Source organism: Oxyura jamaicensis, chromosome 3, assembly GCF_011077185.1.
Source record: "Oxyura jamaicensis isolate SHBP4307 breed ruddy duck chromosome 3, BPBGC_Ojam_1.0, whole genome shotgun sequence".
Taxonomy (NCBI): domain Eukaryota; kingdom Metazoa; phylum Chordata; class Aves; order Anseriformes; family Anatidae; genus Oxyura; species Oxyura jamaicensis.
Genome location: NC_048895.1, coordinates 16,369,511 through 16,395,835, shown reverse-complemented (window position 1 = coordinate 16,395,835; position 26,325 = coordinate 16,369,511). Strand labels below are relative to the sequence as shown.

The 26,325-nt window shown below is 43.2% G+C and overlaps 1 long non-coding RNA gene across 4 annotated transcripts in view; it reads right to left on the bottom strand.

Annotated features, from left to right (window-relative positions):
* The window catches only part of LOC118163570, a 40,743-nt gene extending 19,347 nt beyond the window's left edge, over nt 1-21,396 (bottom strand). For 2 of the 4 annotated variants that reach the window (XR_004749114.1, XR_004749116.1), the window contains exons 1-3: nt 21,151-21,396; nt 20,144-20,279; nt 5,470-5,568 (exon numbers count right to left, since the gene is read on the bottom strand). This is a non-coding gene — a long non-coding RNA (uncharacterized LOC118163570). Of the gene's footprint in view, nt 1-5,469; nt 5,569-13,863; nt 14,036-20,143; nt 20,280-21,150 lie in introns of all 4 variants that reach the window. The other 2 variants (XR_004749117.1, XR_004749115.1) reach the window with 2 other exon arrangements.
* Nucleotides 21,397-26,325: the final 4,929 nt, after the last annotated feature.

The following is a 26,325-nucleotide window of genomic DNA, read 5'->3' as shown; positions in this document are numbered from 1 at the left end:
TACAGGTCTATGCCAACAGCACCAGAAGTCACTCTACTGTCACCTGCATCTTTCTTGAAAATCAGCTTAGGAAACAGACTTTGATAGCCAGTTCTCTTATTCAATGCTTTCACCTTTGCCAAGCAGCTAGAGGCTGCAGTGAGGAGGACCTGGTGGCCCAGTCACCCATGCCACAGCTGGACATGGTTACAAGGTCTGGGAACCAAGGCTCATGCAGGCTTACTGTGCAGGCTCTGGTGTCTCCTCAAGATAATTTCTCAACATGCCACATTTACCTCCACCCTCTCAGCCTCTTATAATCCATTTTTGTGCAAATTCCAGCCAAGCAGTTAGCCGTGTGCAGGGCACAGGAGCACTGGGCACTCTGCTTGTAGGTTTCCCTGTCCTTCCCATAGGCCAAGGACACACTAACAGTGGTGTGCAGGAGGGTACAGGGCTTTGATGCCAAGCACAGAAGCTAAATCCCAATCTTGCACATAAATTAGACTGATCTGTGATGTGCTCCAATTCTGTCACCTCCAGCAGGAGGTGTCTCTGGGGTACGCTGGGTGCCCCAGCTCACAAGAGGGAATTTGCACATGTAACCAGCACACCACAAAGAGGAGCCTTGAAGCAGCTCTGCAACGCTTGAGGCTTTGTCCTCGGGTGTTTAACTGGTACCCAAAAGGCACTGCTTACACCCATCTCCTTGGCGCAGCTCAGACCTGCCAAGTGACAGGAAACAAGGCTGATAAAGAGAGGACGATGAAATCCACAGCGCCGCATTGGCATTCCTAAGCCTCATCCAGGGCTCAGCCCTTATTTTTCCATGGGAGATGCCAAAACTTTTCTAGATTAAGCAGATACACAGCTGTATACTTGTTTAAAGCATATATATTACAGGAGGACCCAAAAGATGGCAAGAAGTGGGAAGCGTGCACCATCCCAGAGCCCTGGCACGGCCCCGTGTGATGTTACTATGGTTATGCATGGCAAACAACCCTATGGAAAAAGTTACTGAGATTGAGCAGGGGATGACTTTTAAATGTTACAGGGCAGCCAGTTTAAACTTCTGGGACACGAGTGCTTTAATGGTACAATGACAACATGAAGGTCCACACAACTTCTTTCTTCTGACTGTAACTTTGCAGCAGAGGCTGAACACAACTGATTTCTGTACAGAGTGACACTTCGTACGAGAGGCAAAAGCATTGAAAGTGATTGTTTCAAAACCTGCTCCTATTTTATGTTTTTCCTATGTTTGAGTCTGGGCTGAGGATGCCAGCATTACTAATCTTTGAAATGAGGGGGTTTACACTGGGAGTGTTGACATAACCTCAGCTACAGCAGAAAAAGAAATGGTACCGGGAGATGGAAATATGTATTTTTGGAAATAGATTTCTTTCTGACAACCCTATAACAAACAAGTGAAATTTTAATACTGTGCTTCGATGAAAAATGATCTGCTGAATAAACACCAGGGTAATTCATAAAGAGCAAACTCAGCCTGTTTAATATTTCTTGACTGTCCCAAAAATTCCATTGATCACTAGTGATGCTGTAAATAGAAAATTCCTGCAATTTTCAAAGGAACCAGGAGAATTTCATTGGGGTTTGCCTATCAAACTTTTAGACACTATTGAAGCTCCCAGACTAAAACATAATAAATCAAGTATGAAATTGTATAGTGTTGGGCTGAGCTAGAACCTGTGATTTTGCAGTCTATTCCTGGGATTTTTTATTTATTGTCAAGTATTTTGTTTCTACTTAATTACCATGTCTTCCACCAAAAAGTCAAACACCCCTCCCTTGATCAATCAACTATTTGGATGAAAGTGTACAAATACTTCATTAGCAATTACACCGTTCTCTAGTTTGGTTCTGATGTACGATACTGCATTTTGCTCCTTAGAAAACTAAAACCGCGTCACGCGCAGTGTTAAAATAAAGTGTCATACTCCACGGCTGGGTCTCCCCACAGGCCGCCTGCTATACTCCAGAATTTTAGGCATGGTTATGAAAACAGTAAGATGTCAGATATATTGTATTAAGTACATATTGAGGTGAAAGATCAAATGCTTATTCACAAGCATTTATATAACCCTGAAAGCTGAGGATCCTTCACTGCATTTTTCTTTTTTTCTTTTTTTTAAGTTCACTTTTTCCTGGATATTTTCAATCTTTGCTTTGCCCATTCTCCCTCATAACCAACCCTATTTCCTTCCCAGCCAAGAAGCCCCAAGGCTGCTCAGCACCCCAAAAAAATCAAGAGCTGCTTGAGCCAAGCACGAGAAGCAGCCACGTGCCTCCCATTTTAAGTAAATGCACCTTTGTTTCTCTGACCAGTGACTCTGCCCCAAGCCCTGAACCCTCCGTCGCAGCGCACCAGCTGAGCTCAGACCTGCAGATCCCTGCTCAGGCTAGCTGCAGCTGGTGAAAAGCTGCCTTTATTTCCCCACTCGCCCTCTCTTCAAAACAAGCTGCTTCCCACTGCCTTGCCCACAACCCTGCCTTCCCTAGCACAAAGTATTGCAGGCTGCAAAACAACGTGGCAAACCAGGCAGGCTGCTGCAGGTACCTCGCCGGGGGATAAAACACTGATAAAATCAAGATAGCTTTGTCGAGGGGCACTTCACTTGGATCAGCATCTCAAGTTCAAGCTGATGGGGGAGTTCAGGATGATTTCACTTTAGCCAGGGTTAAAACTCAGGCTGTTCAGTTGCAGTGCTATTTTAACCCAAGCTAACATCTTTCCCACACTCCTCCCTTTTAGCAAAGACATGTTTTCAGCTGACAAGTTCTCCTTCATTACAACTTTTGTCCTCCTCTTCCCAGAAAGTGCTCTGGGACACAGCAATATCTGTCCTTCCCCTCCACTTAAAAAAAAAAAAAAAAAAAACACACAGGGGGGTGTGAGGGGAGATACCATTTTCACAGCTGACCTAGAATCTAATTCCCTTTGTTGCCTTCTTTCTTGCCCCCAAATCCCACTCTCGCCTACATGAAATGTACTCTTGGCAGTTCTGTAAAATAAGAAAGGAAAAGAGGATGATGTAGAGGTCTCAATGAGTCTTGTTGCAAAGAAAGCAAAAGTTTGCCACATTACTTTTAGTCAACTTTCTGCACTAAGAAATGACACAGCTGTGACTTGACACAGGCTGCAGCAAGCTTGCTCATTTTTAAGTGCTGCCTACTGGAATCACTCAAAACTTCTGCTTCCTTTTCTGTATGCAAGCAAGAACGAGCCTCCTCACAAATGTTAAAAAGATTTGCATATTTACCATTGGGAGCTGCTCTGTTAATGCCTTTGAAATGCAGACACATGAAGTCCCCTGAACCCTTCCCAAAGCCAGCGTGGCTGTGCTCTCCATCACTTACCACAGAGCCTTATTCTGGACCTGCTTAAGAGCTGAGGCAAGCATAGTTTGTACTACTTCAGAGATGATCAGTTTACTCAGGAACATGTAAACCGAACTCTTTCCCTCTTCTGCCACGCAATCCAAAGTTTTGCACAGATCGGTGTCAGAAGCTTTTTGTTATCAACCCTTTTTCTACACTTATATAGCCAAATCTCAAGTAAATATATATGCATACACACATGTGCACATTATGCTCTCATCCATATAACAGCTCGGTTAACATTCCCCACCACCACCCCCTTTTCCTTCAACTGATTAGAAAAGTTTATTTTAATGCACGTCTGTCCCAGGCTTCAGCACCATACCTCAGCAAGAGTGATAGGCCAGCATACCTCAGGTTAGGTTTATGAACTGACAGCCCACTTCCACTGACACAAGAAAATATGACCTAGGCTGGTTTTAAGCCACTGATTGTCAGATAGCATGTTCAATATGTCACATGGAGTACACTTCATTAAGGACTGAATTACTTTACTAGTAACATGAGCTAAATTAAAGTCAATGTCAGGCTGCATAAATCACCAATTTAAATGTATCACTAAGTGCATTGAAACACTCATCATCACCCTTTGCCCTAAAATAACCCAAAAATCTGGGCTTCATTTTTCGGCATTGTAAGGATGACAGATAGGAAATTTTTGTTCTTTGCCAGGGCTCCCAGCTTTACTGTGAAAAACTACCGAACTTCTAAGAAATAATAGTGGCCCACCAGCACCTCTCATCAGATGATGCCTTCCATGGTGCTGGGAATTCAGAGCTCCCAAGGAAGAAGCAGCACACAGAGCACCCATCAGGCTGTCACAGGACTCCTTTGTTACACTGACAGGGTGGAAATTTGGGATCCTGCCCGCTTGAGGAAAGGTACAGGAAGGGACAATCCTGGGAACATTTGCAGTCACCAGGGCATTCCCCCTTGGGGCAGCCCCCAGCGACATGACTCAAGTCAATGGGGTACCACAGGATTTAGGCAGACAGCTTTCCCACCGAGATGTTTTTCTATTGCCAGAGATGGAAAAAAAGCTCTGTGAAAAGGAAGTGGTCAGTAGGAAAACACGCACCAGTGCCCCATCCATAAACATTCAGGATGCAATGCTCTCCTCTCAGAGCTGTTCATTCCAAATCTGAGAATTGAATTAGGTCTCCTGGAACCACACTGAAATTTTGGGGAAGGCACTGGCCAGCCAAAACTGCGGAATATGTTTACAGATGACAATGGGTGGCAGAAACAATTAGTACGAAGGTCCAATTCTCCATGCCCATTGCCCAAGTCAGGAAATTGCCTCTGAAGTAGAAGAAAATGCACCAGTGTAAGACTGGTGAACGCAAGCAAAGAATTAGACTCTAAATTGCTTCTTCATATTTATTCCAGCTGTTTGAACAGTGGATTAACTTCTGTTAAATAAGTAAACTAAATTTACTTATTAAAAAGTAAATAGGACTTGTCTGTTCTTTTCAATAGATCTTTCATGTGTTTTAACTTGAGAGGAAGACGAGAAGTGAAACAGCGAAGAGGCATTTTCTTCTGGTCTGTTTGCCATCTGGATCTCTCTAGGCCCTGGCATCTGCAGGATAGGATGGAAAAAAAAAAATCAAAGTATTCCTGGAAGGAAGACGAAGCTGCTACCTAGTAGACAAATGGGAGAGACAAACCCAGAATTGAAGAGAAGGGAGAAGGGGAAATGTGAAACTCATTTATTTAGCCTCCTAGTGCAGATTTCTTAGCATGCCCCTTAACTTTCTGTGATCTCTTTGTTTTCTTGAGTATGATGATTTTCATGCCTTCTATTCTTTTTTCCTCACATTTTAGTTTGATGTTCATTCTCCACAAGCTTCCTGCATATGTCAGCATGAAACAATAGGCTCTCATTACACTTGGCTTCTTTCATCTCCTTCAGACACTGACCTACATTTGTTCTGTTTTTGTCAGCGTGGAAACATTTTCCCGGATCAGTTTGTTAAAAAAAAATAAAATAAATCACATGTTCCATATTACCAACGGTGTTCTGCAATTTAGGGTATTTACTCTGGAGTGTCTTGCAAAGTAATTTCAATTAAATTAAAAAAATCCCACAATACCTGGTTGGAGTTGAAGCTTTACACTTGCTGGAAGCTAAGCATTAGCAGAGCAAGGGAAACCATTCTTCAGTCACCATCTACGCATGTGCTGTCACTGCAGAATTAGCCAAAAAGACATGTGCATCACTAGTGTGGTAGGAGTGAGACCTCACCATGTTCAGATAATGACATAGCCCCTAGCAAGTGACAAGAAAGCCCTCTTCCACTCCATAGCTGCATGTCTTTGTTTTACACCAGTTGGTTGCTCACGTGCTGGTCTGGTAACACAGTGCTGCTTGGTCATTCTTACTTCTCTGTTAGACAGCCTGGCTGATTTTCACAAGAAAGCAGCTGTGGGCTGGCTCAGCTCTGCCTGCTGCCACAGGGGAGTCCAAATGATATCAGTGCCCCCCCACATCCTGCCCAGGGCCTCCTTTTGTGCAGTCCTCTCACAGACCCACAGCCTCTTCCATAGCGCACTGCCTCAAGTCTCCTCCTAACCCAAGACCTCGTTCTTTGAGAAAGTGTAAAAATTCAACAAGAAAATGAAGACAAACCATGAACAGCTGCACAAATCCTAGTGTCCAGTCACACCAACCACACACTTTGTTACTCTTGACATACAAAACGGCAGATGCAGCAGGTTTCATCCTGCCACTTTCAAACTGCAACCCAAATAAACACAGTGCTGATGCACAAAGGACTAGAATTTTGGTAATGTGGTTTGGCAAAGCCATCCTGACAATCTGTCATCTGGAAACATGTCACGTTTGACCTCAGTTTCATAAACCAGAGGCTAAGCATACTTCAACCCATCCTAGTTTGTGGGAATGACTATAGCATAAATATTATACTGTCTTCCTGAAGACGACCATTTTTAAAACACAATTTTTGATTTTATTTTATTTTTTGCCTGTTGCTCCAAGAAAAAGTTACACCGATTGAATATTTATAGAAGGCCAAAGCCGAAGCAGCAAGGGCTCAAACATCCAGGCAGCCTCAGCTGCGGGCAGGCAAATGCAGGGCTTAGGAACACCAAACAGAATTTGCCTGCCCAGACGCTGAGTTTCAGGACCACACAGATTGGTGGCATGCCTGGCAAACTCTTGTGTCTCACTAAGATGTATCAGGGCCGTAGCACTGGCCAAAGCCAGGGTGAAGGCTGGAGGCAGATGAGCCCAACCGTTCTTGCCACGTGGCGTGTTCAGACTGCCCTGAGCACAAACCGTGTGCACCTGAAACACCACTGAAATGCAGCCCCACCCGTATCTATTGGTAAGAACGTGATCAGATGCCACAATGTTTCACACAGGGCATGCTTGTGATATACATCTGATGATTTTTTTTACTTATTATTATTTTATTTATTTTTTACAATCAGGAATACCTGACAGAAGGTTGAAGACAACTAGAAAAATCCTACCAGCTCCCAAGCACAGACCTGAAGATCCTTGGGGTGGGGGGGGGGGGGGTTGGGGCTGGGCGGGAAACAGTAGGAAGGGGCTGCCAGACATAGCTTTTCTTCTGGGCTACACAAAACAGGTCTGAATGGGCAAAGCTGGTCCTAATCCTAAAAAGCATCACTTTGCTAGCATTGAAACACCAGAAGAGAGCATCCCAGGCGATAAGGCTGAGCAGTCCTACCATGTCACACGGACTTCTGCGTTCCCCTGGGAAAATTTGGCACACAGTACAGTTATGACCCCTATAACCACCTATCACTCTGAGATGGAACAACCTAAGAAAGATTTCTTAATTAATCATCATAGAAGCTCAGTAAGTGCATGCTTAAGAAAAAAAAAAAAAAGTATGTTCCCCTTTGATTACAGAATGCACTTCAAGAGCCATATTCTGATATTTCCTGATTTCAACTCCTATTAAAAGCTCCCTGAAAAGTCACCATTTAAACTTTCCAGCTCCGGTCAAAAATATATTCTTTGGAGAAACTTCAACTTTTTCCACTTAAGTGCAAAGAAAGATGACATACTTACCCATGAGCGATGGTAGGCCAAAAGGGTCTTTAAAGTCCTAAATCACTGGACATATCATATAAAGTTTTAGTACTAACTCCGGTGGAACATGGAAGATAGAGTGGCTTGTTCCTCTTTACAAAGTCCTTACCCTATCCAGCCAGGAGCCATAAAGCAACTTCTAGAGGCAAATTTGGGATTTTCCTCACATAGGAAGACCTCGTACATGGGATGAAGATTGCCTTTGAAGAACAATTACTACCCTGAGATATCCCTTGAGCAGCCTCACACATGTTGAGTCACACGTGCCATTGAATGCACATGAGAAACAGCACACAGACACTCCAGGCACACTGGAAGAGACAGCAGTTTTGGAAAACACTCATAGATACATCCTCACCAAACAGCAAACCTGACACACACTCTTCCCTCTATAGCAGTGATAAACTTGAAACACTTATCTGAAGACTTTCTGTTCTTAATTCAAATTTCCACCCCCTTCCCCAAATGGGGGAAAGAATGGGTCCCAGTGAGGACTTTTTGCTCTGGCTTGTCTCCATGTGCAACAGATTTAGTGCCTCAACCAGAAACCACAACTCTCGGTGCTATTGCCCCACACTGAGCTCCTGACAAGTACTGTAGACTTTTTATAACTGATTAGGAGATTATTTTGGCTGGCCTTGAACTTGCACAGGTGACTCCTAACAAATACTTAGTGCTTTGGTACACGATGCCAGCTACAAGCTCTTTATTAGCATTTATTGGTATTAGGTAACATTTTGAATTGACGGGACAAATCGTTCGCAGCCCCAAAGGACTCTTGTGCTTTATAAAATATTTATGTAGAGGAACCACTGTACTGAAGTTCACAATGACGTCTTTCCTTGTCCCAAGCAGGTGAAAGGCAGCAGGCAGACACCTCAGCACATATACATCCTATGTAAAAACGGTTTGTAAAAATAAACCCAAGTGAGTAATGACAACTTGATGGGCTCCAACTGGAGGAAACGACATGGTTATTGAGAAATGTGCAGTGAGGTCAGAGGACCGTTTTAGCCATGCCAAGGTGGTGTTCATACAAGAGAGGCTGTCTGTGCATGAGCAGGGAGTAGGTGCAAACACAGCGGCAGCAGTGAGAAGCACAGAGGCAAGTCCCACCTCCACCACAATTACAGGAACAAGCCCCCATCAAGCATCCTGGCCATCCCTGCCTGCTGGTGCTCAGCCATTCCTTATTATATTGCCTGCAGTTATTAAAAGATGTGCTAGCCCAGCCTTCTGAGGAGAGGGAAACAAGAAGCATGCCTCTCAGAGCAGCTCTGCTCCAGATAAGGATATAGGGATTATCAGGTGCAGCTGAATCTCTCAGCAACACCTGAGATGTAAACCTCCATTCCTATCAATAGTCACTCTAGGTCTGTCTCTTCCATCTCCCATTTTGTCTCTTCTTAACCTCCTGCTTATTAAAGGTCAGGCTTGCTCAGCCATCAAAAAATCTCCTCTTGCAAGTCTTTGACTGAAGGAAAGCTAAGACAACAGGCCAGGTACAGAGTGATACAACGGAGCAAGATTTACATATGCCATGCATCTGGTCCAATTCCTTTAAAGCTCACAACAAGCAGAAATATTGCAAACTGATTTTCCAGCAAGTGAGCTGCAAGCATCAGAAGCAGCGTTTTCTTATCTTTCACTCTTTTCATCTTCTCCCCGTCTTCCTTGTTTGTATACATTTGTATTTTTTATTCTTCATTTTAAGAGCAGGATTGGACTGTAACAATAAAGCTTCAGAGCTGCTACCTAGAACTACCTCCTTCTTTCACAACAAGGTCATTTAATACCATCTGAAAGAGTGACAAGCAGGAGATTTTTCTTTTTCCTCCTTTAAAGGATCCTACAACTACGGCAGAATAAAGAAGAAAAGAAGCAAAGTAAAGACATGCTTCAGTTTTAACATTTGAACTGCAATATTCTTTCTCTGGTTACCTCAAGAAAAGCTGTGCTGTACATTCATCTGCACAAAAATCTGTGCAGAGTGCTCCCAGCCTCAGCACCTCCAGCCTGAGGTTTTATGCCCACCCAGCAGAGCCTGTGCAATCAAGTCAATGCCAAAATCCCCAACAGTCCAGCATCTTAAACCACCCCAAAACGAGCAGATGAAGAGCTGTATTTTTCCTCCTACTCATTCTGCTACAAAGGGCCAAAACATCTTAAATCATCTGAGCGAGGACCATCAGACATGCACTGCCAGAGCCTCAACCAACCATCTCATCATCCCTTTCCTGGACGGAGGTGGAAGAGGCAAGAAAGACATCTCCAGAGGCAGAAATATCTTTATAGCAGAGCCACTGGGGAAAGCCACACTGGGCCCAAAAGGTGCTGCTGCATCTAAAATTGAATGCAAAGCAGCCAGGAATTCCAATTCCACACTATTATCCAAAATGTTGGGTTTAGGAAAAAAAAAAGTGACACAGAAAGAACAGGCCAGCCCAGACCTCAGGGGCCAGCTCCTCAGCTGGTGTGAATTAGTAAAGCTCCTTCAATACAATTAGAGTCATTTACTCCCACTGAAAAGCTACTTTAGAAAAATGGAAGACTCAAAAGCCAATATCAGGGCCCAGATTTTAAATCCCCTCCCCAGCCAGACTTCCAGATGGTACCAATCTGCCCGACCAACCCAGAAAGCTCAGCCAGATCTCTCAAGAACCCCCATTTCAATGCACAGGATGGTGGCTCAGCACAAGAAAGTACCTGGCCTCTTTTTTTCATCCAGGTGGGGGAAGAAAAAAGACAAAGGCGTTTTGCTATTGCTATGGCTTCAAGACAGTGACCAATATTAAAACAGTATCTAATTTTAATTAATGGGCTCCTGTCATCAGCCCCTTCCTCTCTCCTCTTCTGTGATAGAGGTGTCAGAAGAAAAATGCCAAAGTTAATGAAAAGCTTGACAGTCTTCACAAAAAGGTCTTTGTAAGCAAAGCTTTAAGAAGTGCAACTTGGGACCCACCAAAAAAATCCATCACAAAAAAAAAAAAAAAAGACATATGAAGACATCTGCATGTTTTTCCAAGTGCTTTACTTGGTCTGAATAGGTTCATTTTTCCTGCAGAGCTGTGAGTGCCGCACTGACTTTCTCACAGTGAGAGACCAGCTAAGGCGACTACCAGATTGTCATAAAGAAATCAGGTAACAGGGGGAACGAGTCCACAAAGCAGGGGAGCTCATCCATCTTCAGCTTCAAGCTCCCTACAAGACCAGCTTTCTGCAACTCGCAGCTACTTAACTTTGCCAAATGCCCTTCCTTCCCGATGGACAAGACCACACAGGATCTAACCTGCATATCATCTTATCTTGACAGAGGCCAGCAGTAGATATTTTGGAAAACCATGCAGACAAACAAACAGGAAGAGTCCTGTGATGGGAAGATAATCTAATCTCTCCCAAGCAACTCTTCGCCTTAACCCCCAGACTCACCTCCTCCCTTTAAGCTGTTTTATTCCAGCTCAGTGGGTGCTTTTGCAAGAGAAGGGACTGTGTAGACATTGTGCCAAACAGTGGACGTAGCACCTAGATATCACTCTGCTGGACAGATATGCCTAAAGACATCTGATGCTTAGCTTCCACTGAAATGTGAATATTGCTCCTAAATCACTTGGGCAAAATGTGAAAATGTGCTTAATTTCTACCAGCAAGGAAGATTTATTAATTAAGCTGAACTTTCTTTGATACCCCTGTAATTGCTTCTGAGCACTTGCCATGTTTCCAATGCTAAGTACCTGTCAGAAAACAAAAAAACAGCAACACTTACATCCTCTAAAAGAGTCTCCAGAGTCAGGAGGGCCAAAGCCATAACACACAGCCACCAGCCCCACCATCATAAATGGTGTGCAAAGTCCTATTCACTGCAGCCCTTCTTGGAGGATAAGCCACACAGCAATGCTTCTCAGTAGAGCACAAACCTATTCACATATTTTAAAACACGTTGGGAGGTCGTTTCCTGACAAAACAAAGACAGTTTAAGGCATATTTGCTGTCTGTGTTTCTTCATGTTAAGAAAAATTTTGATTACAAGTGGTAATTAATTGATCACATACAGAGCGCGTGCTTTGGAATTGCTGTGAATGAAATTGCCTTGAAAACATCCTAACGAGGACATCCCCAAATATTTGAAAACAGACAGAGCTGCAGAATGAATGCTGAATGTCATTCAGAGCTGATAATAACCATAATTCAATGCCAGTAAACAAATAAACAAAACCTTTTGGGCTAACAATTATTGAAAGAGTTTTAAATTGCTGATTACTATCGTAATATCTGTAATGGAGAACAGCTGAGTTTCTGTGTGCTTTGAAGAGCCTACTGAAGTAGCAAGGGCCATTTTGTATACGGATGATTCACCTTCCCTTGTGGTGCATTGGTTCTTATATCTCAGGAAGAAATCAAAACTATATCCACACCTAATGAGAACAGCAAGACCAAGGGTCTATCAGTGTCACGATCTTTTTCTTTTTCTCAGTAGCCAAGGAATAAGCCCGTATTTCTCTACACAGTCTTTCTGAACTGCTGTTATTCCAATACACATTAACGTAATGGAAAATTCCCAAAGGTAAATGGAAACTAACCTTCTCTGAAGCAAACAAACAAAAAACAAATTAAGCCGAAACAAAGAAACCCCCGGAGGTAACACAAGAACAATCAGGGACACCACTGGGCAGCTTGACAACCAAAGCAACTGCTTTAAACATCAACAGCTTCCTTGAGCTTTCTTCCAAGAGCTGGAAGAAGGTTTTTGCTCTCAGTACATGGGAGAACCTGGCTCGTGGTCCTCCACTGCCTTGAACAGGATTTCCTGACCCTGAGAAAGGGAGTGTAACCGGGAGAGCATTCTCAGGACAGGAGGCACAGACCCTGCTGGGGCTTGCTTGGAGCAGCAAGAAGGGGAACTGAAATGGCAGCAAAACCCCAGAGGTGGTGGTGGGAACGGCTCTTGGATATCAGCCTTCCTGAACAGCTTAGGGTATTCCAGCCCCAGACTCCTGCCCCTGAAGAAAGGAAAGAGAGAAGCCACAGAAACCGCCACCTAGACATAAAAATAAACAACAAACCATAGAGAACAAAAACCGCTCCTCAGTCCCTTGCTTCTTAGTGGCAACATTGCACTCTCTCATGGTTGCATCCACATGCTCAGCTCTGGCAGGACTGCAAAGCTACATATGGCATAGATCAGGGTCAGGGCTGCAGGCAAAGGGATCATTCGTAGCCTGCAAATCCCTTCATCCAAGTGCTCAGCTACTCAGACCTGCCCTACCATAGTCACCAACTTTTGTTTCACCTGTGCTGCTATCCAGCGTGGCATTTCAATATCCCAGATCACATTCTCAGGCAGAAAGTGACAGAGATTAAAGGAAAAAATAGTCATGTCCTCACCTTCTTGAAGCTCTTCCGTCCAACAGGATTTCTGTACAGGTAGCAAAACAGCATGTGTGGGAAATAAAAACTTTGAACCATCCCCTATTTTCTCCAATTTGCTTTTCATCGGTTTTATTGAGAAGATCAACCATACCTCAGGACAATATAAAAAAATAAAAATAAAAAATCAGAAGCAAAAGTATAAGCTACCAACCTAACATCACACTAGAATATGCTCACAGTGGGCTAGTTAAATAAACTAGGTACTTCCAGATCAGCTGGGCATGGTGAACATCACCTAATGACAATTAAGGAGCTAACTGTAGCCACCTCTGAAAGGCTAACCTGAGGCTTATGAAGGACAGGTGAAGAACTGGAGGATCGGAAAAGGTTAGGGTGGGGAGCATGTCAGGAAAGGGGAAGGAAGTGTTGTTTTCTTTTAAAGAGGTGGGTTACTCTAGATCAGTATTTTAATCTGATAGGAAAAAAAATCTGGAAGTAAATAATCTAATAACAATGTAGAAAATAAAAAGGAAATATGAACTAGCCAGCATAGACTTTTCCCAAGAACAGATATTAGCAAACTCATACAATTACCATACGTACAGTAAGTACAGTATGCCATTGTTTCACTGAACAGTTTCTTATGATGTTCTCATGAAGTTAAATATGGTGCCTCACCACCCTCATAGTAAGGAATTTTGTCCTTATTTCTAATCAAGATCTCCCCTCTTTTAGTTTAAAATCATAACCACTTGTCCTAACACTCCAGGATAGAGTCCCTCTCCTCTTTAGCCCTGTATCAGTCCTGCTAACATACTTAATGAAGATAATAATAATAATAAAATAGCTTAGACTCTTCCTGGCATTTTCTACCACCTGGCATCTGCTAATTCCCACCCAGCTGGCTGAACCCAGAGACCTGTCGTTGTCCCCCTGTGTCACCAGGGCTCTGAAACCCACCCAACATAGGCATTCAGGAGGGTCATCCTCCCTCTGTCTCCAGTGAGTGCAGGAGGAGCTGTGCTGCTCACCAAGAATGATGGCTTATCACTGCTCCCTGGGATCTCAGCATGTGTTTATTGTGCACGTACAAAAGTTCGTCTCTGCTCAGCTAGGACCCGTGGGCTCGGTGCTTCCTGGTGGATGGAGACATACCCCAGTCCCTCCGGGTAGGTTTCCTTTGTAGAGCAGGCAAGAGGTAGACTTGTGGCAAACAACATTACCCGTAAGTAATTTTCCCTTACTTTATATAAGCAAATGCCTTTGATATACAACAATCCCCAATGTGTTCAGGTTACATGCTTATTTTAAGATCTTTTGTTTACTTTATGATCTTCATAGGTCATTGACATCCCATTTAGCTCTGGTGACCCTGTTTATACAATTGCAATATACATTAAAAAGCGTTCCTTTGGATAACATTAACATTCTTGATCTTAATCCATCACATGGGCTAACAATAGCTCCAGCTCAGATGTGTACGTAACTGTTAAAAGCTTTAATGTAGAACCCAATACACATATCGAGTGGGAGAGGCCTGATCAAACAGATTGGCTTTCTTTTTTCCATTCTAAGTGGCAGAGGATCCAGAACTATGTAAACTCTCATGAAATGTACTGCAGGATCCCTCCAGCCACCACTCAGAGCAATTAGATTCACTTGAAAATGGGGCTTTTTACTTACCCTCTCTTCAGCACCTAATGCTGTTGCTGGAGCACTCAACCACGGCCACCTCCAGGAGCTTCGGTCTCCGCTTTTCTCCCACTCACTGAAAAGTCAACGCCAACCTGGCATTTAACAAGCTGTGCAGGCTGCCATTTCCTACATCTGGTGGGCTGGGAAAACTTACTAGTAAATTTGTTAGGAAGTTAGGTTGCTTGCAACGTATTTCTTAACTCAGCTGCTGGTTTTCCACTCCTGATTACCATATACTGTACCTGCAGTGGTGACAGCTGGAAGAACTCCAGTGGGATGTGAGGTTAGAACAAGGTCTTGGTTTCCTCCAGGCTTGCCACATCTGAAAGATGAAAAAGTCCAAAATGGCTTTCCACCACTTGCAAAATGCTGGCCACCTCCAGCAAATGGGTGCTCAGTGAATGGAGATTGCTGGTATGTGCACAATAGCTCCTACAGAAACCAGCAAATCTGCAGGAAGATCAGCCAGGATGGCTTAAAACCACCCAGAAAACAACCACAATATTCTTAAATGTTGAGGCAACAGTGTCAGGCTACAAAACTAAGAGAGATCATGACAAAGGAGAGTTAGATGTTTTTAGTTTTACTGGGACTGATGATGATAACACAACAGATCAATACACTGCAGGAAGAGCACCACATTCTCTTTTTTTTTCTTTTTTTTTTTTTTCTTTTTTTTTTTCCCCGGTGTTTGGGTCTAAATGCAGTTAGAGGAATGGAGACCAAACAGAGCCATACGTGCCAGTCCCCAGTCCTCTCTGGTTTTGGGTTTGGCCCAGGAGGCCCAGCTCCTGTGTAGGTGAAAGGGTGGACCAGTGACCTCCCTAGGTCTCCTTCAATACCCTGTGTCATGTCTTCTGCAATGCTGCTTTTGTGTAATTTGGGAAAAATCCACCTTACAAACATGATGGAAGTCACACATTGTGGCCGTAACTAGGATGGGATGACCCTTCTTTTTGCCTTTCTTTTTTCTGTTCCACCATAGGTTAAAAAAAAAAAAAAACATTTTGGCAGACACTTTAACGTCTTTTGGGCTCAGCCCATATTTCCCAGGAGACGGGGTTCAGTTGCAGGGTAAAAGAAAAAAAAAGTAATAATAAAAGATCTGACACAGTTGCCATGACACGCCAAATGCAGGATGAATACGCCAAAGAGGACACGTCACATGAGGAGAAAGCAGAGCAGGAGGCCAGGAGAGTGGTAGAGAGAGCCAAATGACACGTCCTTGGGTCAGATGGTCACCGCAACAGCTCCAGCACCTCTGAGCCGTGCCAGCTGTCCCACCACCAGAACCTCTGTCTTGTCACTGATTTCCAGCGAATAGGAGCAAGATTTGGGCAATATTTAGGAGCTGGGCTGTGGAAGGAGACTGCCAGTACGCCCACTCAACAACAAGTTGAAGCTGAAAAAAACACCACTTGATGAAAATGAAAAAATGAAAAAAAAAAACACCCCTTAAAAATGAGAGCCTGGGGCAGAAAAGCAAAATGGTAGCTGATATCACTGCTGAGGAGGCCTTTGTTTGTTGGCTTAAGAATAGGTAGTTTTGCTCCCTGGGAGACTGGCACACCAGTACTGCGCTCAGATGGAGCCACACAAACTGCAGTTGTGTCACTCTTCAGGCACGAGGATCTTCCCCCTTATAAAGAACAGTTGTTTTCTTTCTACCTTATTTGTTGGTTTGTTGTTCTTCTGGGTACAAACTAGCGCTTTGTTCAAGCTGCCCAGTATTAAAGTCTGATTAAAATAAAATCTCTAACTCAAAAAAAAAAAAAAAGAAAGAAAGAAAAAAAAATCCTTCAGAAAGAAAACATAGGATGTTATCTGTCCCAGAGCAAACTAGAACCCTAATTTTGCAAAGAATGAGCTCCCCTGAATGTATGCACAAGTTTTTTTGTGGACATCAAGCAGTGACAGCTAAAACCTCCAATTTCTGCCTGGAAGGGCCAGGTTCCCATTAGAAATAGTCCCAATGTGGATGTCCCTTTCCAGCACAAGAACAGAGGTGGGCTCCAGCACAGGTTTCAGAAGCCACAGTCGTGTGTACAGCATTGGAATCAGGGAAGGGGGCAAAAAAGAGGGGAGAACTGTAGAATCCCTCGATCTTGCTCCACAAATGGCAAGTGTACCCAGGTTGGTCTGACACTCACAGACACATTCAGTTTGGGGGCAAACTTGGAGCACAGAGGCAAGCTCTGTGGGATGGGAAATGAACCTGCTGCTCTGGATTTGCCAAAACCACAATTTAAAACTTTGCTATAAACTTATTTCAGGCAGCTCTCTTCAACACCTTTAAGCTGCCTGAACCACTATATTACTTAAGATCCCCCCCCACACACACCTTTTTTTTTGGGCAACTGCCACCAAACAAAATAAACAATCTGATGCTGAAAGGCTTCCCCCACTTCACACAAGAAAGGAAGAGCAGCAAATCACTGCAGCGTCTGGCTCACACTGTCTGGTAAGCTCTGGGGCGTTTTTACTGGCAGCCTTTTTTCCCAAGGAAGGTGCGAACAGCGATGGAAGAGCTTCTTATAAATCTGGAGAGTCCACCCCCTCAGCAAGCCGAGCTCTCTGAAATACCAGTGCCTATTTCCAGCCACGTGGCTCGGCAGCTATTGATAAAATCAGCTGTGTCTCAAGAAAGGAGGATGCTGTTGAAGCCAGTGAATGCTCTTTAAGATGTTTTCCTTCCTGCTCACACGTAGCTGGTAAAATGAAGCGTCAGGAAAAGCAAGAGAGCTGCACAGCAGTTTTTGGCTATGGTTTCAGATATTTATACTGGAATACGATCATTTTCGCTTCCATCATAGCTTCTCCTTCTGCTCGCTCCTACAGGGAATAGCATTCGGATGGCACTGCACTCTGCTGCCATAATAATGAAGATGTCACTAATTCACCATTTAGACTTCACTGCCTATAAAACAGGAGGAGGAAATGGGCTGCAAACATGATAAGGAACAAACCATGGTTTGAACACAAATACACTTGAGAACTTGGAGGGAAAAGGGGAAATTAAAAAGGATCAGCTGCTAAAAGCACTGTTCTAGCAGTTGGGCATTGTGGTGAACATTTAGGATAGTCCCAATGACAGGAGCAGCCTCTGACCCCCCAAATGTTGGCCTGGTTGGACTTCTGTGATATTTCTGTGCTTAGCAAGTAGTATATAGCAGTACATGGCCATCAAGTGTGTTTTTCACAGCTCTGTCCATTTTTTGCTGCTGAGGCCCTCTAATGTTTCTGAGGTCCCAATTTAATGTATTATTGTAGCCTGTATTTAAATCTTACCCTGTGCCTAAGGCCCTGATTGAGCAGAGAGAGCTTCTTTAAAATAAATAAATAAATCCTACCCCTCTTAGGAGAAGAGAGAAACATGTAAGAAAGGATTGGCTGCTGAAGCCAAGCCCAAGTCCCCAGTGTCCACCTACCTTGGACTCCACAAATAAAGCCACAGTTTTGGGAACTGGCCAGCACCCCAGGGTGCCCAGAGTAGGAGGCCTTACCCTCTACCCCATCTTGGAGGCACGCTCCAGAAGTAAAGCACCCTTGTGAAGCCTCCAGAGTGTTTCCTAAAGCTCCCCAGAACTTGTCAAATTTCCCAAGTGTTTTCCAGGGATCCCAAATTCACCCATGCTGTTCTAGTCCAGGAGTGTGAAATGTTATTTTCTAGTTCTTTGCTCAAATTTAATGAGCCATTTCCTGGGTGACCTCCCTTGGAGGACACTTTGAAGCGCCATGTACTTCCCTCCCCCTCCTTGGTCAATGCAGCCAGCCTCTAGCAAGAACCCCAACATCTATACTTCTATCTTTCCGAACCACATTGCAAGTTTTTGGTACCACAACTCAGATACAGGTTGCGCTGGTCTCCTTCAGAGGAGAAGCCACTAAAAAGGTCAGAAGTATGGCAAAGGGCACCTATCCCACTACTTCTTTGGGAGGAAATTGCTAGGGAGCAATCTGAGCCTAACCTGAACTCAGGCTGAAGAACCTCTGGGAGCCTCAACAAATCTGCCCCTAAAATAATGCTCCATTTTCCCCCTAACTACTACTGACTGATTAAATGAACCTCAGCATACAGCAGGTCTTTGCTGCTGTTGTTATTTTCTGTGTTACTGTTTTTTGGATAAGATATACTTAGAGAAAACACTAGAGATCTCAATTAAGCAGCTGGGTGACTTATAAATATATATTTATGTTTGAAGCCTAAGTGGCCATTGGCTTCCCTACTGTTTTACTTAGCTAACAAAACAACTCTATCAAAGTAAGTATTATTCCAAAACCCAACTTCCTGTGCAGAATGCTCCCATGTGCTCCATCAGTCTGCTTCTCTGATGAACTACATCGTTTCTTATAAACTGTCCATGGCCCATAAATTTCCAAGCATAAAGGCTATTACTGTGCTGTGCAAATCTGCTGAGAATTTTATCCTTATAACTTCATTTCATTCGGCTGCAAATGAGTTTGGTAAGAAAGTTAATCTGCAAAGTTTTATTTTTTTCCCCTCCTCTTCTGCTTTCAGGCTTATTTTGAGTAGTGACACTTTCTTGATTTAGTCCTGAGGTGGGTTTTGTTTTGACTGAGTTCAGTTGGACAGCCTCTGCCTCAAATTAACTTCCTTAAACTCAGGAAAAAACTTCTCAAGTATTCCTTTCCCCCAAAGCTTAAAAACAAAATTCAGAATAAATGATATATGAATGTAGATCCAAGTGGGTTTGGGGCCACCTAGTAGATAAATATTGCAAATTAAGCATGTTTGGGGGTCCAAATAGAAGACCCCTACATACGTTCAGGTATCGGGAGGGATAACTGCTATATAAAAATGCATTTTTCCTTTCTGTCCCAAGCCACAGGATGGTGGGAAATGGATATATGTTTGTGCATGCAGATGAAAACCTCTTACAAACATTTTGCTCATTTTAGCTCTCAAAATTGCCTGTTTACATTAGGACTCCTGTTGTCGCATGGAGAGGACAGATCTTCAAACAAGTTGTAGTCTCACTATCCACCGAATCGAAAAATGAGTGGATTTTGCCATTGGGTGCAGCATGAGGCTTGTGTTTCCCCTGGCTTAATTCCAATTTACATAACAATACAAATTAGAGTTGCTCAAGGCCATTGGAGAGGTAGGGGAAAAAAGATTAAATAAGCCATAACTCTCATGGCTTTTTCTTCCTCTAAACCCCAAGAGCAGTCAATCACAAGCAATAAGAAAAAATAATGGGAATAGAGACATTCTGATATCTTGATTCTGGAGACTTCTTGACTACCTTGTACTAATTTCATTATGCTCAATTTAAGGGGATTTTATTGATAGATACCCCAGGAAATATGACTTGGAAACAGTGTGTTACCTTGGGATATCACCAAACATTTGACATTGGGGAACTAAAACAAAAACAGATGTTTTAGGAAATAAGCAGCTTGAATATATCACTCATAAACCAATTAAAAGTTTCTGCAGCAAGCTGACATTTCCCATGAAGCAAGCAATGGGAGTAAACACAAGTCAGTTGGCTGCGAGCTACGGAGCAATTCCCAGCCACAGCTTTTATTTTTATTATTTTTTACTGCTTTGAAAATGAAAAAGAAAAAGGTGTGATAAAGAAGCAGTCTCACCTTGTCACTCCCTCACCCAGAATCTGTCTTTTCACCTTCACACTTCCATTCATTGCTCATTAAGCAAACAGCGAGATATTCCCACTATTGTTGGGCTCTTTGGCACAGACTCTCGGCAATTTAATGTCCAAGTGCACTGCAAAATAAGGCATGAAAATTGTTTCTGTTTGTTTCAGGTATTTAGTAGAAAATAGTTTGCAGGTTCTTGAGTGTACAGGGGGATAATGAACAGTTTGGGAGTTTGCTTTCTTATTTTAAAAATTTCATCTTTTATTGATTTTTTTGTTTGTTTTTCCCAGTATACTTCTTTTTCTTTTACAGACCCAGGCAAAAACATCTAAGCACACGCTTAACTTTAAGCATTAAAAAGTCAATGGGATTTAAGCATGTGTTTAAAGGCAAACATATGCTTTAGAGCTATGCTGAACAGGAATGGTTTATTGAATCAAGGCTATAGACAGGTTAATAAAATGGGTTAATATATGCAATCTGGAAACAAAAATTAAACAACATGTTTCTGGAATATTAGCATTATAAGCACTACTTCATTCTAGCTCAATTCCCCAAATTACTATTGGATTTGTAATGTCCTTGACACTGTCTCTCTCTTATTTCTTGAAGAAATGCAGATTATCATCCTAGATTATAATCAGCTGGCTAACGTACAGCTTCAAGCTTATGATTTTATCCAGAGCAATCCTGAACAATATGAACTTACTTCAAAAAGGAGTTTATTCACTACAATCTATTTACAATGAAAAATCTTCCAAATCTTTTCCACAGTCGCATATCCATAATTCCCTCTGTATAAATATTCATGTGCTGTGAATAAGATGTAAAAGACATTGTGCTATTTTTCAATATTTACTGTAGAATTAGATCCGCATAGGTGCTTGTTCTGTGACAAAAGATAAGAGCTTGCACTCTCAAAGATTTCTTTTAAATAGATCATAAAATCCGTTGTGAATATTTAAGCCAAGAGTAATAACATGGTGTCATATACTCACAGTATAATGCAGCAACACTCTGCATTTTGACATCTGCCCAGACAGATGTTTAGAACGAAGTTCCTCAGATTCTTTCTTCTTTCTTTATTTATTTATTTAAGTTGCATGGAAAAAATCTGGGAATCATCTTTTATATCGAAGCTACTTAGTACAATTTAACTGTCAACAGTTTAATTAATTTAAATGTAGACTTACTGTGGAAGCCAACAACTCATATAAGCCTTCCACAAAAAAAAAAAAAAAAAAAAAAAAAAAAAAAAAACAAAACAAACCCCGGGGGGTAGGGGAGGGGGGAGCAAAGCCTCCCAAAATTTCGCCAGCAAGATCCTGACCTCAAAAAGGATATAGCTATGGTCACAGGATACACAGAGATCAGCCCTCTAAAATCACGCAAAAGACTGATATAACTTTCTGCTCACAGGCAATCTCAGATCTGGCTGATAATAGATGTTTTGCCACTGTTTTCCTTCGGAAGGACAATGCCGATCATTTGCCCCTTTTGCCTGTAAGTAATGCTGCCGATAGATATCAACATGTATATTAACTTAGAGCAGTTGCAGAGAGATCTCTGTATAACACCCCATGTCTTGTGATTTCTGGGTTTTAGATTCATGTTGAAACGTGCACATTACCACATGCTGACTGCCAAATTCATTATAATGTAGATCATGTTTTAGTGATATTCCTTTAAACAAAGTTAGCTCGATTTTTAAGTGCTTGCTGGTTAGCTTATTTATTATGAAGATTTGTCAGGCAGCACAGTTAAGTTAATCAGTAACCAATAAAAGATTTAAGTTCAGAGATATAAACTGCTTGATTTATTACTCACAAAGGTTTTTGGCTTCTCAACAGGAACTCATGAAAACATGTTGTTATGGTTACTTTGGAAACCGATACCTTTTTATACCCTACTAATACAGAGGAATTTGAGAGGGGAACCTATGGTTCCCTGTTACGTGGATAGCATTTTCTGTACTATGCAAATACGCCGACGACACAAAACTCGCTTTGTTTGGCAGTCCCAGCGTGGACTCCGTGATTTGTTTTACTCCACACATCAGCAGAGCCATCTCGCTTCGCACATGTCACTTCCTTGTTTATAATTTCTGCAATCTTCAACAAAAATCAATCTGACCGCATTGTTTTCAAAGCAAAGGTGCCAGCCAAAGGGTACTTACAGCAGCAATGTTGCGTTACAATCTTCTCCATTATGTAAATCCCAAAGAGGAAAATCACAATGTCAAATACAGTTAAAACTGAACATAAACTATCCTGCTGTATTTTTTTTTTTTTTTTTAATCCTACTGAACACGTTACCCAATCTCGTTTTGCAGCCTCTGTGGTGCATGTTATGCAAGTTTTTCCCCTACCTGTGGTCACGGCCGTCTATATGCCGAGCACACAGTGTCATGTCAGCACAGCCTGCCTGGGATATGCATTGTGTAGGATTTTCCAAACACCAATGTGATCAGGTTCCTGGGGTCTTACCGAGCCAAGTTTTCAAAAGCAGCTTGGGCTCTAAAGACCAATTGCTCTATTCTGGGGCATTTCAACCTTAAATTGCTCTTTGTTTTTAAGACCTCTCTATGCTTCAGGGCCAGATAGCGACAGCATGACCTAAACCAGACCGCAAGCATCTCTGTCCACCACACAGGGTGTGGATGTCTCAATACCATCCAAAAATCACTCAGCTTCCCTTCTGAAAAATAGGATACATCCCTAGAGCTGTTCAGACACAAGTAGACACATGTTGGCCCAACCCGCTCACCAAACTCGTGCTCAGGTTCGTACTGTTACATTGCCCAAAACACAGGCTCTGACCCAGCCCTGCCGAGGCTTAAGGCACCCATTTCGATCCAACATACACAAAGTGGTTCACAACACCACCGTGCATGGAGATCATCAAATAAATGATGGTCAAGTGTGAATCTCGAGGTCAGGCTCACTCTCCATCAAGGCGCTGTGACGACATCGCCATAAACCCCAGGGCAAAGCTCGGCTGGTTTATGGTGTCACCACAAAGCTCCTCCAGGTCGCTGCCATAGTTCACGGTCCTTATTTTCTGTATGCGGGAGGCATGCAGCTGAGCCCATCTCCCCACTGCTCTTTCACCACCTTTGGGGGGATTAAAATGCACCTCTTGGGTGGGTGTTGGGGAGGTCCATCAGCTGCAGATTCTGCCACAGCTGCAAGAGTCACCTGTGTCCCTTTGCTCCTGGCATCTGATCCACTGCAGCCTTCCTTTCATGAGTATATATCATTTTTGTGCATATGAATAGCATATATCTTGTGTATTTTACACATATAAAAACAAAATTTACATCTGTTTCATCTCTACTTACATGTTGTGTAGCTGCACTAACAGCCAGGGCTTGCTGACCACTGGTGGTCACCACCAGGTTTGGGAAGAGGCCCAGTGGGTGGGCAGGGGATGCAGCAACCTCCTGGGCAAGCTGCAGCCCCTACAGACTGGATGCTTGCTCCCTCTATTTTTTATTATTATTTTGCAAAGGAGGCACAGCTACACAGGGCTTATTAACCACCACTGTCACTGAGGCTGGCAGCAGCCACAAGCCACTGATCTCCGAGAACTGCTGGATTTCCTGTGCAAATCTACTATGCAGAGACCAATGCCTACCTGGCATGGGGCAAACCACCCCTTTCCATGAGCCCCAGGGCAGACAACACAGCAGGGACACAAAACCAGCAGTAAAGAGCTGGAAAATGGAACCTCCACCCTCGTCCCACTGCAGATTTAAAGATGCAGAAAAAATGGGGATCCCCGGCCTGGGAGTGTGCATCCAGCCCACTCCTGCTCGCATTTATTTCGGAGACAGGCAGGAAAGTACATCATCTGGTGGCTTTGGCACAGCCAAAGCAGCACACCACAGCTGGATAGCTGATTTGTGCCTTTCGCCTCGCTGAGAGGCCTACCACATGCTATGAAATGCTTTAATGTCCCTTTAACATGCTGTATAAATAATTTCCGTATCCATTCAGTTGTGCTCACATGTGGTCCTTTGAAAGAGTTAAGTAAAAATTACAGTACCAATATATCTTTGAGATGAAACAATGACATTTATAGGTCATTGTAATCCATGCATTAATTAATTTTATTCCCAGCCCTCCATATGATCCGTATGATGCCTCAGTGCTATATTTGGCCTATGAGGCTCTGTTTTAACAAAAAGATAAGTTTGAAAACTGCACTCAGAGGGAGTTTCTTAGTCACTAAATATCCAAGACATCTCAGGCCAGGCAGGTAAATAAACTTGCATTCCCATAGCAGCCTAGAACATCCCTTTTGGGGACAAACTGGTCTTGCAGAATTATCTCAGGAAAAGGAAAAGAGCACAGTGCCCCGATGTCCAGCCAGGGATGCACCCATGACCAAACACCTCCGGGTATCACTACAGTTACCAGGTGAAAAAAAAGTTAAGGGTGGATCTCACCAGGACTTACCTCTTCCCACCTTCCTCCCTCCGATGTGTTGACAATGTCCATCTGCAGCCATGTGCCCTGTCCCTGTTCCTGCTCGCTGTCACCAGAGCCGGTTCTCCCTGGGCTTTTATATTTGAGAGCTCCACAACACAAGCATGAGGAGGAAGAGGCCTTTTAATTGGCAACAATTAAATGCTTCATAATTTAAGGGTTTATTCTATTAGTGATATGAGAGTCCTGATGTGATAATCTCCAATTAACAGTAACGGAACGGCATGAATAAATCCCACTATGCAGCAGCGAATTAATACTTTTTTTCTTTCATAGACATTACAAGTCCTGCTACAGAGGGTAGAGGTATGGAGGGGACCTCTACTTGGCTCCATCACTTTGAGAACTTCTCCACATGCCTAAAGCACAGGCTCATAAGCCAAAGGTTTTCCAAAACTAATGGCAAAGCTGCAGCCCCTGCACATGCTGGGTCACCAGCAGCACAAAAGCTGCCATAAAGGAGAGGTGTCAAGGAAGCACTCCCCTTCTAAGTGGTGCAGACCCATGGCTCTGCTTGCTACAGTACTCCTACTGGAGCATCACCAGTGTATAAACCAACACGAGGGTGTTTCTGTGCTCTCACATCAAAGTCATTCTTGGGTAATGAAATTCCTTAAATGCTCATATAGAGATAGGGAAACACAGGCAGGGCTTCTTGGAGCAGCACATCAGGAAACGTAATAAATAGGTCTGGATCGTTTAAGTGCAGGATGACAAAGAATTACTGTTTAGTATGCTAAATGCATCACGGCCCAGTGATGATATAGGTGCCGTTAGTGTGTGTTGGCCTTGGTGGCTCTTCCTACTCCTCACTGTACAGGAAACAGAAGCAGGGTGTGCACTGCCACTAAGGAAATGCACCACAAAGAGCAGGAGGGGAACAGTTCAGCTGGAAAGCAAGTCCCCAAATTGTCCACATACCTAAAGGTTTTCCTTGCGAGTTTTATGGCATCCATTCCTTCTAATGCATTTAATGTTTAGTCTCTCACATGTGCGCATTTACCCACACGCACAAATTAATGCTACAAGCAAAAGGAGAAATCTGATAATTTGGAGGCTATTTACCTTGCCAAGATAGAAATACAAAGGACCAGATCCTCAGTTAATAGAAACCACCTCTGAAGCCTCTAGAACTGCCCTGCTGAAAGATCTGATCCAGAGAAATGAGGACGTGCAGCATGGGATAAGGTGGCTGGAAAAGATGGCCCAGCAAGTACAGGAGATCTGCATTCTCCATTTTCATTGAAAGTTTGGTTGGAAATAGGGTAGCTGGGCAGTCACCATGATTAGGATGAAATCCCTCTTCTTCTGCCCAGCCTGAAAGTCCACCCCCCATGCCATGGATGTCCCACCTCCTTGGAAGAGGAGGAAAGCAGTGCTGCCTCCTAAAAACCCCAAGGAACAGCATCAAGTTCTAATTTTCAAAGCCAGAATTTGACAAAAACATGCTCTGAAGAGACTACCTCTGGGAGGGGCACTGTCTTGTTGGGTAAGGATACTTGTTGGATAACAAGTATCAGCAAAACACTGAGCTGGTCTGTATTCCTCCTTGGTTTCAGAGCTACTGCCTTATATCCCTACTTTCTTAACAAATTACTCCATTGACACTACAAAGCAAAGGGCTGAGGGTGAAGGATAATGTACAAGAGAGCCCCTAGGCTGCTACTTTGGATTATAAGTATC